Raw genomic sequence first — 13,811 nt, 5'->3', positions numbered from 1 at the left:
GAAAAGAAAAGAAAAGAAAAGAAAAGAAAAGAAAAGAAAAGAAAAGAAAAGAAAAGAAAAGAAAAGAAAAGAAAAGAAAAGAAAAGAAAAGAAAAGAAAAGAAAAGAAAAGAAAAGAAAAGAAAAGAAAAGAAAAAACAGAGACTGGACGCATTTCTGGAAGGGAGGGTGCTCATGCAAGATGGTCAGATTCCTTTGAACTATTATTAAATCCCAGTTGCTGGATTTTTATATCAAGAAGGTCATATAAGATTTTAAAGCTAAAGATGAAGAACACTAGGAGGTATTGTAGAATGACTTCAACAAAGATGTGATGAGTTCGTTGTGCTCATAATGTACCTGTCAGCTACAAAGACAAAGTCTTGTATATCTTCAAAGGAAGGATAGGATGGTTGGAAATACTCAAGCCAGAAACAACAGAAAATTGTCAGAATACACTGACAGTGAAAAAGTGGATTGTGAAACATGATAATCACGAAGTCTAAGAAATAAAATGATGGAATGAGAATGACTGTTCTTAAATAAGACTATTGACGTAATAATCAGATCAGAAGCTGGAGGGAAGGATGACAATCAATGGAACATTAATACTAGGGTGCACATTTTATAGGGAAGAAAGAATAGGATGCTACTATTGACCAGATGTTCTTTATCAGTAATCACAGGGTACATACATTCAAAACATTCTTGCAGGAGCAAAATGAGGTTAAAAAAAAATAACCTATTGTATATACTTAATTTCCAAAAGGAGTACCATAATAAAATAGGATAACTTATTAAGAAGGATGAAAAAATGCTAGTTAAAATTTAAATCTTTAAAGATGTTGTAGACAATGTACGGGAATAAATTCTCAAGTCTTAGGAGAAATGGATAGAGTCACAAAAAAATGAGGAAGACCCAAAAAGTCAGTTTGGTTAAAATAGAAGGGATAAAGTGACTCTCAGAAATAAGAAGAAAAGTGAAGCTGTGTCTAAATGAGGAAAACAGGGATAACCGTAAACTCTGGCATATGAAGTGAAGAAATGCAAATAAGACAGGCCATTAAAAAGTTTGGGGGAAAAGTAGAAAAAACGTAACATCTATTAATAAATCATTTTCAAAGCACATCAGAGGCAGGAAGCGACTCACTGCAGTGCTGTAAGGTCAACAAATTTCAAGGTATGAAAGAAGTACAAACAGCGAAATGAATCTTTTGCATCTGTGGTCACCAGCAATCTGAGGAGCTGCCCGCTCCGCAACTCATTTTGTAGAGGACTTACAAAACAAGTTAGAAAAGTGAAACATAGAAAAGGTAATGCAACAGTAGTCAGTAGTAACAAAACACTAGCACCAGACAGTATTTACCCAAGAGTTTTAAAGAAACTAAATGAAGAAAGATCATAACTACTCGGTATGGTGTGTTAATTCATATTTAACACTGTCTGCACACGAGAGGGTTTGACAATAGTTAACCTGGGGCTAATTTTGAAAAGAGGTCCAAGAAAGATGGGGGGAACTGCAGACCATGACATTCGTACCAAACAAGCTAGTACAAATTACTCCGTAGTACTAGTAGGCACTCAGATAAATGTTAGGAAGAAGAGCTGTCTTTTGAGAAATGTCATGCCATGCAGATCCACTGGAATGTTTTGAAGGAATGAGTAAGCATGTGACCCTAAGACTGTTTTACTTAGATTTCCATACAACATATCATAAGATCCATTAACTGCAGTCCATTAAAGGAATCAGGCCGTTGTCGCACAGATGAAGTCCCTTACAATGGCAGTAATTTGATGGAAGTTTAGCAAGAGAATATGGGTAACAGTGAGTTATCGCAGATAAGACAATTGCTAATGGAGTTGCACAAGAGTCAGGAATAGGACCCATGCTGTTCAAGCTACTCAGATCATAAATGACCCAGGAAGTGACTAGTGAGGGGACAAGTCTGCGATGATTAAGTTCTGCATGATAATAAGGACAAGAACCATCTGTTAAGAGCCTTAAAATCCTGAATAACTGAAACAATAAAATGACATATCTAATTAAACACAGAGAATTGCAGTGTAACATAAGGAGAGGAAAAAAAAAAAAAAAAGGCTAAAAAAAAAGCAAAATGGGTACCAACTATTACTACTCCAGAATGAAATCTTGAGATTTTTATAGATTGTTTTGGTACATTTCTCTGTAGTCAACAAGAAGAAATAACTCGAAATGTTGGGAACTATTAGGAAAGAAATAGAGAATGAACAGAAAATATTGTTATGTCTTCACATAAATTCACATAAGTGCTTTTTAAGTTTTGTTCCTCTTACATCCAAGGAGACACATTTCAATGGCAGAGAAACAGAGAGGCAACAAGGACGATCCAAGGTACAGAACTGGCTGCAAAAGCACAAGCAGCTGGAAAGGTAAATGCTAGAAGTTTACATGATCTTGAAATTGAGTAGACAAATTTATGGAAGAAAATTCCATTCAAGGTACACATTCTGGCTCCTGAATCACAAATATTTTAAGACAGGATAGTTTTCTAGGGCAGTATCATTTTGTAATTGCCCTCTTCCTTAGGCAACTGTTACTGGCCACTGCCAGAAGCGTGATAGTTGACATACTGATTTTTGCTCTGACCTAGTGAAATACCTGTTATTAAATGTTTCTGCACAGTAAACCAGCCAAAATCTGGATACAGAAAATCTTTCTTTATGTTTATTTTTCCATTGCTCTTTTTCTACTGGAAGCTTGTAACCAAGCATGCCCAGCCTGCAGAGCCCATGAATAGTTTTATTATGGATGAATAGAAAGCTGTGACCTCCTCCTAAGTAAACAAAAGCTGCTTTGTCACTACACGTTTCTTCAGTACGCTCTATAAACACATAAGCTAGGAGACTAGAGATCTTGCTGAAGCAGCTCTCATTTAGCAACAAGTAGTGCGTGTCTTTTTTCTCCCAATACGCGTAACAGAAGTTCAGCTTTAGACTGAACCAAGGATCTATTTTTGTTTCCTATTGCCCTCCTCTGTGCCTGAAGGTGGCAGCATCAAGATGCTAATAATTTAACAGTTCTAATCAAACAGAACATCAGTTACTCTTAAAAATAAATTTGATTTGCAATTTAAAAAATGAACGGTTTAACTAACAGGTCCTCAAAGGATGCAGGGATCAAGGACAATAGGTCATACTAATTAATTTAAAATAATGTCTCGATTATTTTGCTGTAATCATGCACAATACAATAGGTGTTCAGCAATAGTTTTTGAATAATAAATGCAAGTTATTATGCTCTAGCTGAATGACTTTCTTAAAACATAGTCACAAAGCAAATTTAAAAACTTGGTATTTTCTTGTGATTGTCTGCTCATATCCTGTTGCATATCAGCAGGCAGAAGTTTTCACTTGTTAATTTTAATGTATTTCTTTAGAGCGATAGTAAAGTAAAAGTAGATTCATTGTGTGGACTCACACGAGGACTTAAACTGCAGCAGACCTGGCACAGGTCACATGGAAGGAAAGTGGATGCAAAATTTGGGAAATCAGACTCCAGGCTCAGCAGAGAATCACCCGTGTTGGATGGGGCCCACACCTACAGTTATTCTGGCCATATTTTTTTCTGTTGTAAGGTGGATGCATCAAGAGCGGGCAGAAAAATGGCAACGGGGAACAACTGAAGTACTCGTACATTTAAATTTTATATGAATATGGAAAATATTTTTTCCACTAGAATTTGCTGAAGTAGACCACACTAGGCTTGCAACAGGATTTTGAAATTACTTAAAATTTTACCATTCACTTTTTTACATGAAAAGGTGGAAAAATAAAGTTTACAGATATTCACAAATAAACCTAGTAGAGAATAACAAAATATTAACATAATATATCAGCATAATTATGCACTGATATGGGTAACATTAAAATGGCTTTGTAATGGTCAGACTGGCATCTCCTTATTTACCTACTGTCAAACCATATATACCTCAAGAAATCCTATAAGGCGAAAGTTGCCAAAAACTAGTAGATATCATTTATGTCTGCCCTTTCCTACCTGTATGCTTACAAACATTGCTGGAACCTGAATTCTGAATTAAATACACAGGTCTGAGCATTATGTGCTCTCTGGAAGTCTCTAAAGTGATCAGGAAAGATGTCCATGTACTGGAAATGTGATCCAAACTTCAAAGGCCACTGTTAAATTGGATTTACCCTGTGTACAACTGAACTCAAAGAAGCATTTTTGCAGCTGATGGAGGTAGACAGACAGTACTGTAGGTACACAAGATCTGAACAGTGCATTATCTATTTGGGAAGTGTACTTGGGCAAAAGCATTTTGTAAGCAAAAAAAGGTTTAGTGGTTTAAGCAGGTGAGTTACATTTTAGAATGAGATGTGATCAAGCCTGTCTCTAGCACTGAATCAGCACGAGAGACACACTATATGGTACTGGCAAAGTCACAAAACTTCTGTCATTCTTTTTCAATATTTATTAGTGTAGTAGTAAACAAACCTGGAATTACCACCTGTTATCAAAATCACATTCCCTTTAATGAGACTGCCTCTTCAATCCCTTCAAGCTTTACCAGCATAATCCTTCTGGCTGAAATGTTATATAGTGAAGCTTTTATTTAAAGTAGAATTTCTGGAAACATTTTATAAATGTTTCTTTCTCACAAACAAAACTGGAATTGATAGGAATTTTCTATGAATAAAGCAGTATGTAATACTCTAAGAAACTATGGAGCATTACCTGTATTATGGAGATTTGTGACCTTGTCCTCTCAGTAAATGAGTTTCCTTTCTCCAAATTGGGGCTAATTCCACCCCTCACCCACAAGGGTGTTATGAAGATTAATTAGTGTTTGTGAAAAACTCAGATAATATAGTGATGCACACCACCGAAAAACTCTTGAGGAAATTAATCATTTCTTCTTCAGAGCCAGAACTGAATAGACTACAGTAAATAATATATGGGGCAATGCAATGAACAATGAAGAAGAGACAAAATATTGAAAAGCTGGTTATTAGCTAGCACTATTTATTTTGTCTACTTAATAAGAAATGGATCCTTTAACTAAAGATTGCCATAATCCAAATGCAAGAAGTACAAACTAAGAGTGGAGGAGTAATTCTGGTTCTGCACCCTCCTAACTTCTGAGTCCTCTGCAAATACCATAATGTTCCTAACTTTTTTATTATAGTAATAGTGACTGGGCTATAGTGCTATTTTAATGTTAACAGATTAAAATTTCTACAATATTTTGAGACCCAAAATGAGAAGCTCCAATGAAATAGCTAAATACCATTTTAAAAAGCCATGTTGACCCTGTAGAAGGACAGAACAGCGCATAATTCACTGTATGGCAGACAAGATCAGAGCCAACACAAAATCACTTCTTATATTCTGATGAATGATGATTATCATTCACTGTCCGTGAGTGATAATATTGCAGAAAAAAAATAAGCAAACTTGATTTTTTGCTTCAGCAGACTGCATGAGAAAATATAAACTATACTTAAATTAGAATATAAAAATGAGCATATAATTACTGCTACATTTTCAATAAAGTATTTTTAATTACAGAAGTTGAAGGCTGCAACTTAGTAGAACCACAGAGAGCTGCTTTTTTTTTTTTTTTTTTTTTTTTTTTTTTTTCCCTCTTCTCTGAACTCCTGTTGTTATAGGCCATAATACATTATTTGGTAATCTTCAGCAATTACAAGCAAGTAGTATTTAGCAACACACAGTGCTGTTAAATTTTCTTAAAATAATCTTCATTAAATGCAAGTTTCAACTTTTGCTCCAATTTTCAGGTTTCTAATAATAGAGTATTTGAGCCTTATAAATCTTAGAAATCTAATTAGACAATGTTAAGTTCTCTCTAGTTGAAGTCACAGATGTTTCATACTGGGAAAATCAGCAAGCCCCAGGGTTTGTTTGGTCTAGTGTAGTGTCAAATTTTCATGGATAATTTAATAGCTAATAACTCTAATTCTTTCCCGTAAACCAAGAGATGATAAATAATGATTGCTCTAAAGCCATAAAATTAACCCTCCAGGCTAAAAAAAAAAAAAATCAGGAACCATTGAGAAGATTAATTTCTGGTACTTAATGTTTCTTTATTGCTAATTGTCCCTAAGTTGCATACATCTCACAATATGACTGAAAACACAAATAAATGCACTGAAATTGTGTAATTCAACAAGAAATATACATCAAAGATGCTATGAGTATCTTTGATCTGTTACACAAAATGATTTCACCTCAGTGAAATCAAGATTTTTTTTCCCTTTTTTTTTCTATAGTAAAAAAAAAAAATATATGGTTATATCTGTTGTTTCTTCCAACAAAATGTAATTTTCTATCTAAAAAGGAGAGATTCTCTGCTTTCAAATGTAGAGAATTTGTAGAAAATGTAGAGGTTCAACTTTTCAAATGTTTCCATTTTTTATGTACATACACCTTTTTTCTCTGCAGAATTCTCAAACAATAATTCTCATTACTTTAAATAGAACTAGACATACATAATATGTTTTTACTCAAGAGCCTGCCCTCTGTGAGAAGGTATATTGATTTGTTTCTGAGGAGCAAACGTCAGTGACATTTAGCTGTTTATCATTTATAGAGTCACTGTGTAGAACGTACTGGGTATATGCCATGTGAGCAACATGCTATCACACAGGTTGGTCTAGTCTTTTAGAAGAGCCTTTTAGAAACCCAAATATGATGGGTTTGCAGATATTCATCCATTTCCTGTGTTCTATCACATCAGTTGATAACCGTTTTTTCTCTCACCTATTCTTTTTTAATGAAGAGGATGGGTTTACTTTTAAGCAAAGTGGAAACAGAGAGGCAATACATAAAGAATTGGAAGAACACTTATATGTGGAAACTCATCAAAATTCAGGAAACATGAAAGTTGTAAAGACATACTACAATATTTAGGAATAGCAGTTTATCTAATCAAAACTTATGTCCAAAATTCTGAGGGCTCCATTACACAATTCTTCTACTACCGGCACTGAACACAGACATGTTGAGGTAAATGGGTTTCAGCTGGTTATAAATAAAATGACTAACAGACAAAACTGGACAGTTTAAATGAACTCTTAAGTGATTGTCCCTTTTAACAGTTTGTTTTAATTACTCAAAATAAGTTTACGATAAAGAACTTCAAAGACAGAAGTTAGGTGTGTTACAAGGTTAATAGTAAATCATTGTTAAAGTTAATTAAGTCAGAAGTGATAGGAAAATAAACTACCCAAACAATTTCTAGTGTTTTAAATTAACTGGAAATACTACGACTTCAATTATTATCTTAATTCAGAATGCAGACCAAGTCAGAGAAGCAAGTAAGATGTACAAATGTATGCAAACCAATATGGAGAATAATGTAGAGGAAGTTTCAATACAGTTAATCCAATAAATTAATCTTCTCTAGTTTAAAACACCGTTTGCAGTTGTAGTCTGTTTCAAGAATCAAACTGTACGGTTCAGAAAACGACAAGGACAACTGTCAACTACAGTGCAAACTTATAAGATCTGAGATCAAAGACTGCATTATTATTTTTTAGACATAAGAATATGAAAACATTAAAAAATAATACTGAAAATTTAGATAGGAATTTCTGTTCTTCCTCTCTCAATACAGAAATAGTTGCTAAACTAAGTAAAGAAAAATATAATTAAAATGTTTTTTTTGGACAGAACTTCATGCTGTGTCTATATTAAACGTGTGTGCACAATCTAGCCTTGGAAGATCCCATTTTGCACAAGGCAGTTAGGTAACTTCCCAATTCCATCTGTCTTTCCTTATCTCATTTTAGAATGCAAAATACAATATTATCCAGTCCTTGTGTCAATAAAGCAAGTTCATTATTTAAATAAATAAATAAAAGGCAGGGGATGACTCTTCTTTAGGTCTGTATAGGTAGTCTCAAATGCTGAATTAACCTGCAAGAATCGGAACAAATTACTGTGGTGCTGCCACAAAAGTCTGACACTCATTTGCCAGGTACATACTGCTGAGTAAGACTAGGACTCCGTATCTTTTCCTTTTTTTTTTTTCTTTTTTCTTTTTTTACCAAGTGCACTGCCATTTCAAATCTATTTATTTTTTTCTGACAATCAGAAAGGATCTCTCCCACAACACACCTACAAGCATTAAATATATTCTTAGACTATAAAGGCTTTTACATTACTATTAAACATTGTTCTTTCCTACTCTCTACAAAACTTATTGGAAAGAACAACAGAATCATTGGCCTATAATGAAATCAAAATCAAATGCATGTCATAGGGCTTGCTGAAGACTACAAAATAGTCTACAGGATGATTTCTAATAATCTGCTCCCAAGTTCTTGCTACATCTTCTAAGCGCTATCTTCAATTCAAAATCAGCTGGTTTATGCTACCAATTCAAAACCCTTATATTATTTTGTAATTACATCTATCTCAGGTAGATTGAGCTTTTCTTACACTGGCCTACATTACCCTGCAGGCTTAGATCCCTAAATAATTTACTGGTTTAACGATGTATCACAGATCAGCTGAGGTGAGGTAACTGTGTGCACAGCAGATGAGAAGTTAATTTGCCAATTAAAGGACAGTGAGGAGCTTTTGTTCCTCATTTTACTTTAGTCTAAGGCTAAACACACGTGCCTTGCCTTGTCTCTGGAGATACCCTGGGCAATCCCTTAACTAGCTTCCATCCTCTGGAGCAGGAGTTCAGGCAGTTATTTCTGTTCTGCTTTTTCCTGTTATGTGGGCCATGGCAGTCTCAGGTGTTAAAGGAGTAAATATTCTAACCTGATAACATCCATCTCCCTCATTCTAGTTGACTTTTTTTTTTTTTTTTTTTTCCAGGAGAAACAAGATTACTGAGAAAGCAATACAAAGTCAGCAACTTTTAAACTCAGGTATAATTATCAATGTATAAAGTGTAAGAAGTCTAGCTCTAAATTAAATCAGAGAGAATAAAATTATATATTTAACTTTTTTTTTTTTTTTTTTTTTTTTTTTTTCCCTAAAGATAACTGTCAGGTTATCTATTCTCTGTAGTTTCAAAAGCCCCTGATCTTTGTATGTCTTTTTAAGTATCTACCTACCCAGTGGGCTGCTTCCTACCCTGGGCACGTAGCCTGCAAGTGCTTATCAGAAAGTTGTCCCTAGATCAGAGCACCTTTTACTTACAGATACTTGGAAAGTATCTGTAATTGATTCACCAAATAAGTGTTTTTTTTGTTTGTTTGTTTTGTTTTCTTTTGTTTTGTTTTTTAGTGTTTGCATTCATTTATACTCTTTTTATTTCTCAGATGTGAAAGCATCAGCTATTTCTGTTGTGTATTTTTTGAAACCTTCAAACTTATTCTGCTGGTATGCATGAAGGCAGGTCTGAAGGTATTTTTCCACACTGAGGTGATATAAAGGGTTCCTTGTATGTTATGTACCTATTTATTTTATAGAGAGAGATAATGATTTATACTTGTATGTAGCTATTATCAGCAATAATTAATCTTCTTAAATATGTAACTTGGGTGGCTCGACTGCTCTCAAGAGCCCTGGTTTTCTGAGGCACCTGGGAGTCCATGCAGCCCATCCACTGGGCTCGCTCCGTAGGGATGGGTGTTTGCTTTGCCCTGGGCAGAAGGATTAGCTACAGGCGAAAGGAAAGAGAAGCCTTATCCTCTGGCTAAGGTGTTGCTACTTTGGATTTTCTGTCCTGAAGGAATTGTGGCAGTAATCCCTGACTGAATTTTTGCCTTTCTATAGATTGTATGAAGACTCTTTGTCCTTGGAAAAGAATGAGACCAGCATCTATGCAACTCAAATCTATCAACAGAGTTTTCAGGTCATAACTTGTAAAAAACAACAACAAAAACTAGTCAATTAAATGTAATAGCGTTTTTGTTGGGTAAATTACAGAAAGAAATTGGTTGCTTGGGAATTATTATTCTAGAAAAGCTAATTTCTTTGCATGCATAATTTTAAATACTTAAAAGTAATTAGGAAACATACTTCATAAGCAATTTTAAAACTAAAAAAAAAAAGAAGAAAAAAAAACAATAATTATTGCTTTAAAACATTTTTGCAATTATGCACATTCTTCTGCTAACTGTTCAAGGAAGTTCTTCTAGCTTACCAAACCTGTGGCTTTTGAACACAGTATCCACATTAATTAAATCTAGTTTGGCATCATGGGGTTATCGAGTGTTATAAAGTGAGTGGAAAGTGAATCTTGAATTATCACCATCTACAGTTTATTCTTTTGGTTTTTAATGAGCACTCAGAAAGCCTGATAGCTTTTCAAGGTGTTAACTGTTCTTTGTTCCTTCCACGCCTATCTGCTTGGGGACCTTCACCCAAAGATCATCTCTGCAAGAAGAGAATCCCTATCAAATCAATCTCTTCCTTGGGGCTGGGGTGTTAGTGAGACAGAGCTATAGAAGATCCGTGTTGATGCTGTTTAAGAACAGTATTTTAAGTCATTCTCAGGATTTTCTCGTTGTTTCTTTTGCTAGCAACAGTGAACAGAGATATATAGCTGGTTACCTCTAGAATCTACCTCTACCCCATACCAAATGTGTTCAGTTATCAAAATAGCAGGCCTTAGATATACTCTGTAGGCAGAATCAAGGATTATTTTACTATTCTTCTTCTTTTTTTTTTTTTTAAGTTTCAATATATACTCAACCTAAAATATGTAAAAATATTTAAATCACTTATCTTCTTGACATTTGCAATAATTGACATTACTTGGCTTTCAGGCATAGTAATGATAATTCTGTGTTCTTTGTTTTTTTTTTTTTTTCTCATCCCAAATAGCATGACTTGAAAATTTCAAATGCAGATAAAGTATGGGCAATCATTACAGTCTTACATTTTGCAAATGATAAACATGCATTTTGTCCTGGACAATCAGCTCTCTGATTGTCCATTTTCTTTTTTTTTTTTTTTTCCTTTTGGCCATTTCAAAGTGTTCTGCTTCCTTGTAAATACATGCAGGGCCAGTAAGGTTACTTACTGCATCGCTGAAGCGATACAGAATCGTTTGGCAGAGTAAAGTTTAAGAAAACACAATCAAGTTCTCACTTTGTATTTTACTATTTATATTTTTGTCTAAACATATAGAGCTCAACAGAAGAGCAAGATATTTGGTGTCTCATATGTTTTCTCAAAATAAAATGGATTTTGTAGGAAGAAAAAAAAAGGAAGAAAAAAACATCTAGCAAACACAACCTGAAATGTTAACTTGCAAGTCTTTTTTTTTTTTTTTTTTTTTTTTCCTGAATATGCTTTAAAGCTTCAATTTTAGAGATATATATGGCTGTGAACAACATTTACATGAGTTGACCCAATTGTGGTTTGTATACAGACAGCCAAAAGTAGCCCCTTCACAGGATGCTTTGGGAATTTTTATCTATTCATGATTGCTTTTGCCTAATACTTGGAGCAGTGGCTGGATGCTTATCAGTGTAAATAGCTACCTAAAAAATGAGATGTATGAATTTAACTGAAAGTGGCAATTACTTTATCTCTAATAATGCAAGTGCAACTTTTACATTTGCACCTGATGACACAAAGACATGTACATCGACTTCAAATATAGTCTTATGATACCAGTATAAGTGTTAATGTTATTATTCTTTGTTTTAGCAGAGACATCCAGCTATAACGCTTATACAGTGACAGATTATTCCGATCTATAGTAACAGTTGCACTTATCTATAAAAGAATCCTGTATTAGCAGCAGTTTGGGGCTGAAAAACAGGTTTGTCTTAGGATGTTATTTGAAGGTGATGTCTAAATATAAAGAAAATTCACATAAACTTGATCTGATATTCTACCTTGGTCAAACACATTTTCCTATAGTTCACAGACAGGATATTACTGCCTCTTCAAACGTTCTCATTTTGCAAGCCAGAAAAATTCATGAAAACAGATAATTGCTCAGCTGTGAGTATTGTTGTGCCCTGTGCTGATCACTATGTTATCACAACCGTGTTTTGCTCTCGCCTTCAATGGCATTAGGTTTATGCACAATGCCTGTGTGCATAAGTGTCCTCTGCTGATGCACTGCAGCTTGGAAAGGACTTTGATTGCCAGCAGCTAGCAAGCTCTGCCTTTATATCAAGTGCTCCAGGCCTATGGTTTTGAAGTAGAAGGATCAGAGTTCTTCTCAGATCTGCAGATTTGTGAAGCTTGTTAAAGCTTTTTATTAAATTCAGCTAATTTCAGAACTGTACAATAGCAGTTATTCTCTTTTTGCAGTCCAAAGTCAGGGTTTGTTCTTTTTTCTTCTTAGATTTACATATCTCTTTTGTAACTGAAATGTGCAAAAACATGGCGTGTATTTTTCCCGCAATATTCTGTGGTCCATGCCAACTTGTTTTTATTTATGGCTAGTTTGTTGTTTGTTTGTTTTTTACTGTCTCAAATTAGGGTAAAAAAAAATCCTACAAGCGTGACTGGTTATTGCATTGTAAGTTGTTATATGCATTGAAAAAAGCCTAAATAAAAATTTATATGGGGAAACCAAATGCACAAATTGGGAAGGCTGTTGTACTGTATAATTCAAAACAAGTGTTATTTGTAGAAAAACAAAAACTAATGCTCAGTAACAAACTCAAAGGATGTATACTAAAATACCAGTGGCCAAAATAAAAGTAAATATAGCATAAAAATACACAATCTGCAGTTATATCACTTTGTAATTATTGCTTCATAAGATCTTGAAAAAAAATAAAATAAAATGATGAAATGTTTTACATCAGAAATGTTTTGCAAAAACAGTGGCATCTTCCTGGTAGTGTTCTTTTGAGACTGATTTTAAAATGTACATGCTCCATTTCCCAGCTGCAAGCAGCAACTCCCTGAAAACGGTGCATGTACATCATTTAATTCTTTGTTTAAGGGTTTGAAGTTTTATAATTATCAATTATTTTAAACAGTCATGGACAGTGCAGACTGCTGCTTAATAATTCAAACAGGACACTGCACTGTGAATGTCACATCAGGATATCGACATTTTTCTGGTGGCTGAAATATTCCCAGACTTTACATTTAATAGCACTATGAAGTATTGCCTTAACACTGCACTGTGTAGTGTCTACAAATAGCAGCCTAAAGGATTAGGCAGGTTACTTTGATTTAAATACAACTGATACACAGTATGCTCAAGTATTTATATTTCTGTGTTATAATAACCAATTAGCATGAATAGTGCTTTTTCCCTGCCAACATTTGAACAACAGTGGCTTTGAATTCTACATGAGAGATCAAACATAGCCCTGATGCCTGTGCTAAGGAAAGGTGTGAATTCACACTGCCCTTCCACAGCACAGGGAGTGCTCCTGGCTCTCTGAACAGCACACATCATGGGGGAGAGTGCAATTGCTGGGTATGGAAACTTCGCTCTACCTCCCATGAGATGTCCAAAGCGAAGGGAGAGGTTCATGGCTCTTCACCTGCAGTAAAACATGTACACAGTGGGCATACTTTCTAGCTTTAAAACTTTTAGTTAAGTTTGGAAAATTCACGTGTATAAAGTTACATATATTTAAAGAAAGATGGGAGGATCATTATTCATTAAACGCAGACATTAAACTCATCTATTTCTTTAACCACAAACTAAATATCAGACAGTAAATACTTATTCTTTGGGCCAAAAGGTCTTCTGTTGAGGGCTTCTCAGAAATGTATGAGCCCATCTGAAATACACTGTCCTAACCCTATCTGTTAGAATATATTTTCATGATGGAAAAAAAACTTTGCAGCAATACCACTAATTTTTAGCACTCCTTGCTGTTTAGCTAAACAAGCTGAGGAGTAATCCTCTAGAAAAAGGA

At 34.5% G+C, this 13,811-nt stretch overlaps 1 protein-coding gene and 1 long non-coding RNA gene across 2 annotated transcripts in view; one reads left to right on the top strand and one right to left on the bottom strand.

Moving 5' to 3' along the window:
• Positions 1-13,811, bottom strand: part of TENM3 (teneurin transmembrane protein 3) — a 1,329,889-nt gene that overhangs the window by 1,043,084 nt on the left and 272,994 nt on the right. The gene's annotated exons all lie outside the window — the stretch shown is intronic.
• LOC118166296 lies at positions 7,880-9,584 on the top strand. The gene is made up of 3 exons (XR_004750429.1): positions 7,880-8,747; positions 9,279-9,381; positions 9,459-9,584. It is a non-coding gene; the product is annotated as an uncharacterized LOC118166296 (long non-coding RNA).

This window comes from Oxyura jamaicensis, chromosome 4 (genome assembly GCF_011077185.1).
Source record: "Oxyura jamaicensis isolate SHBP4307 breed ruddy duck chromosome 4, BPBGC_Ojam_1.0, whole genome shotgun sequence".
NCBI lineage: Eukaryota > Metazoa > Chordata > Aves > Anseriformes > Anatidae > Oxyura > Oxyura jamaicensis.
The sequence above is the reverse complement of the archived record's forward strand: the minus strand, read 5'-3'. Positions and strand labels throughout refer to the sequence as shown.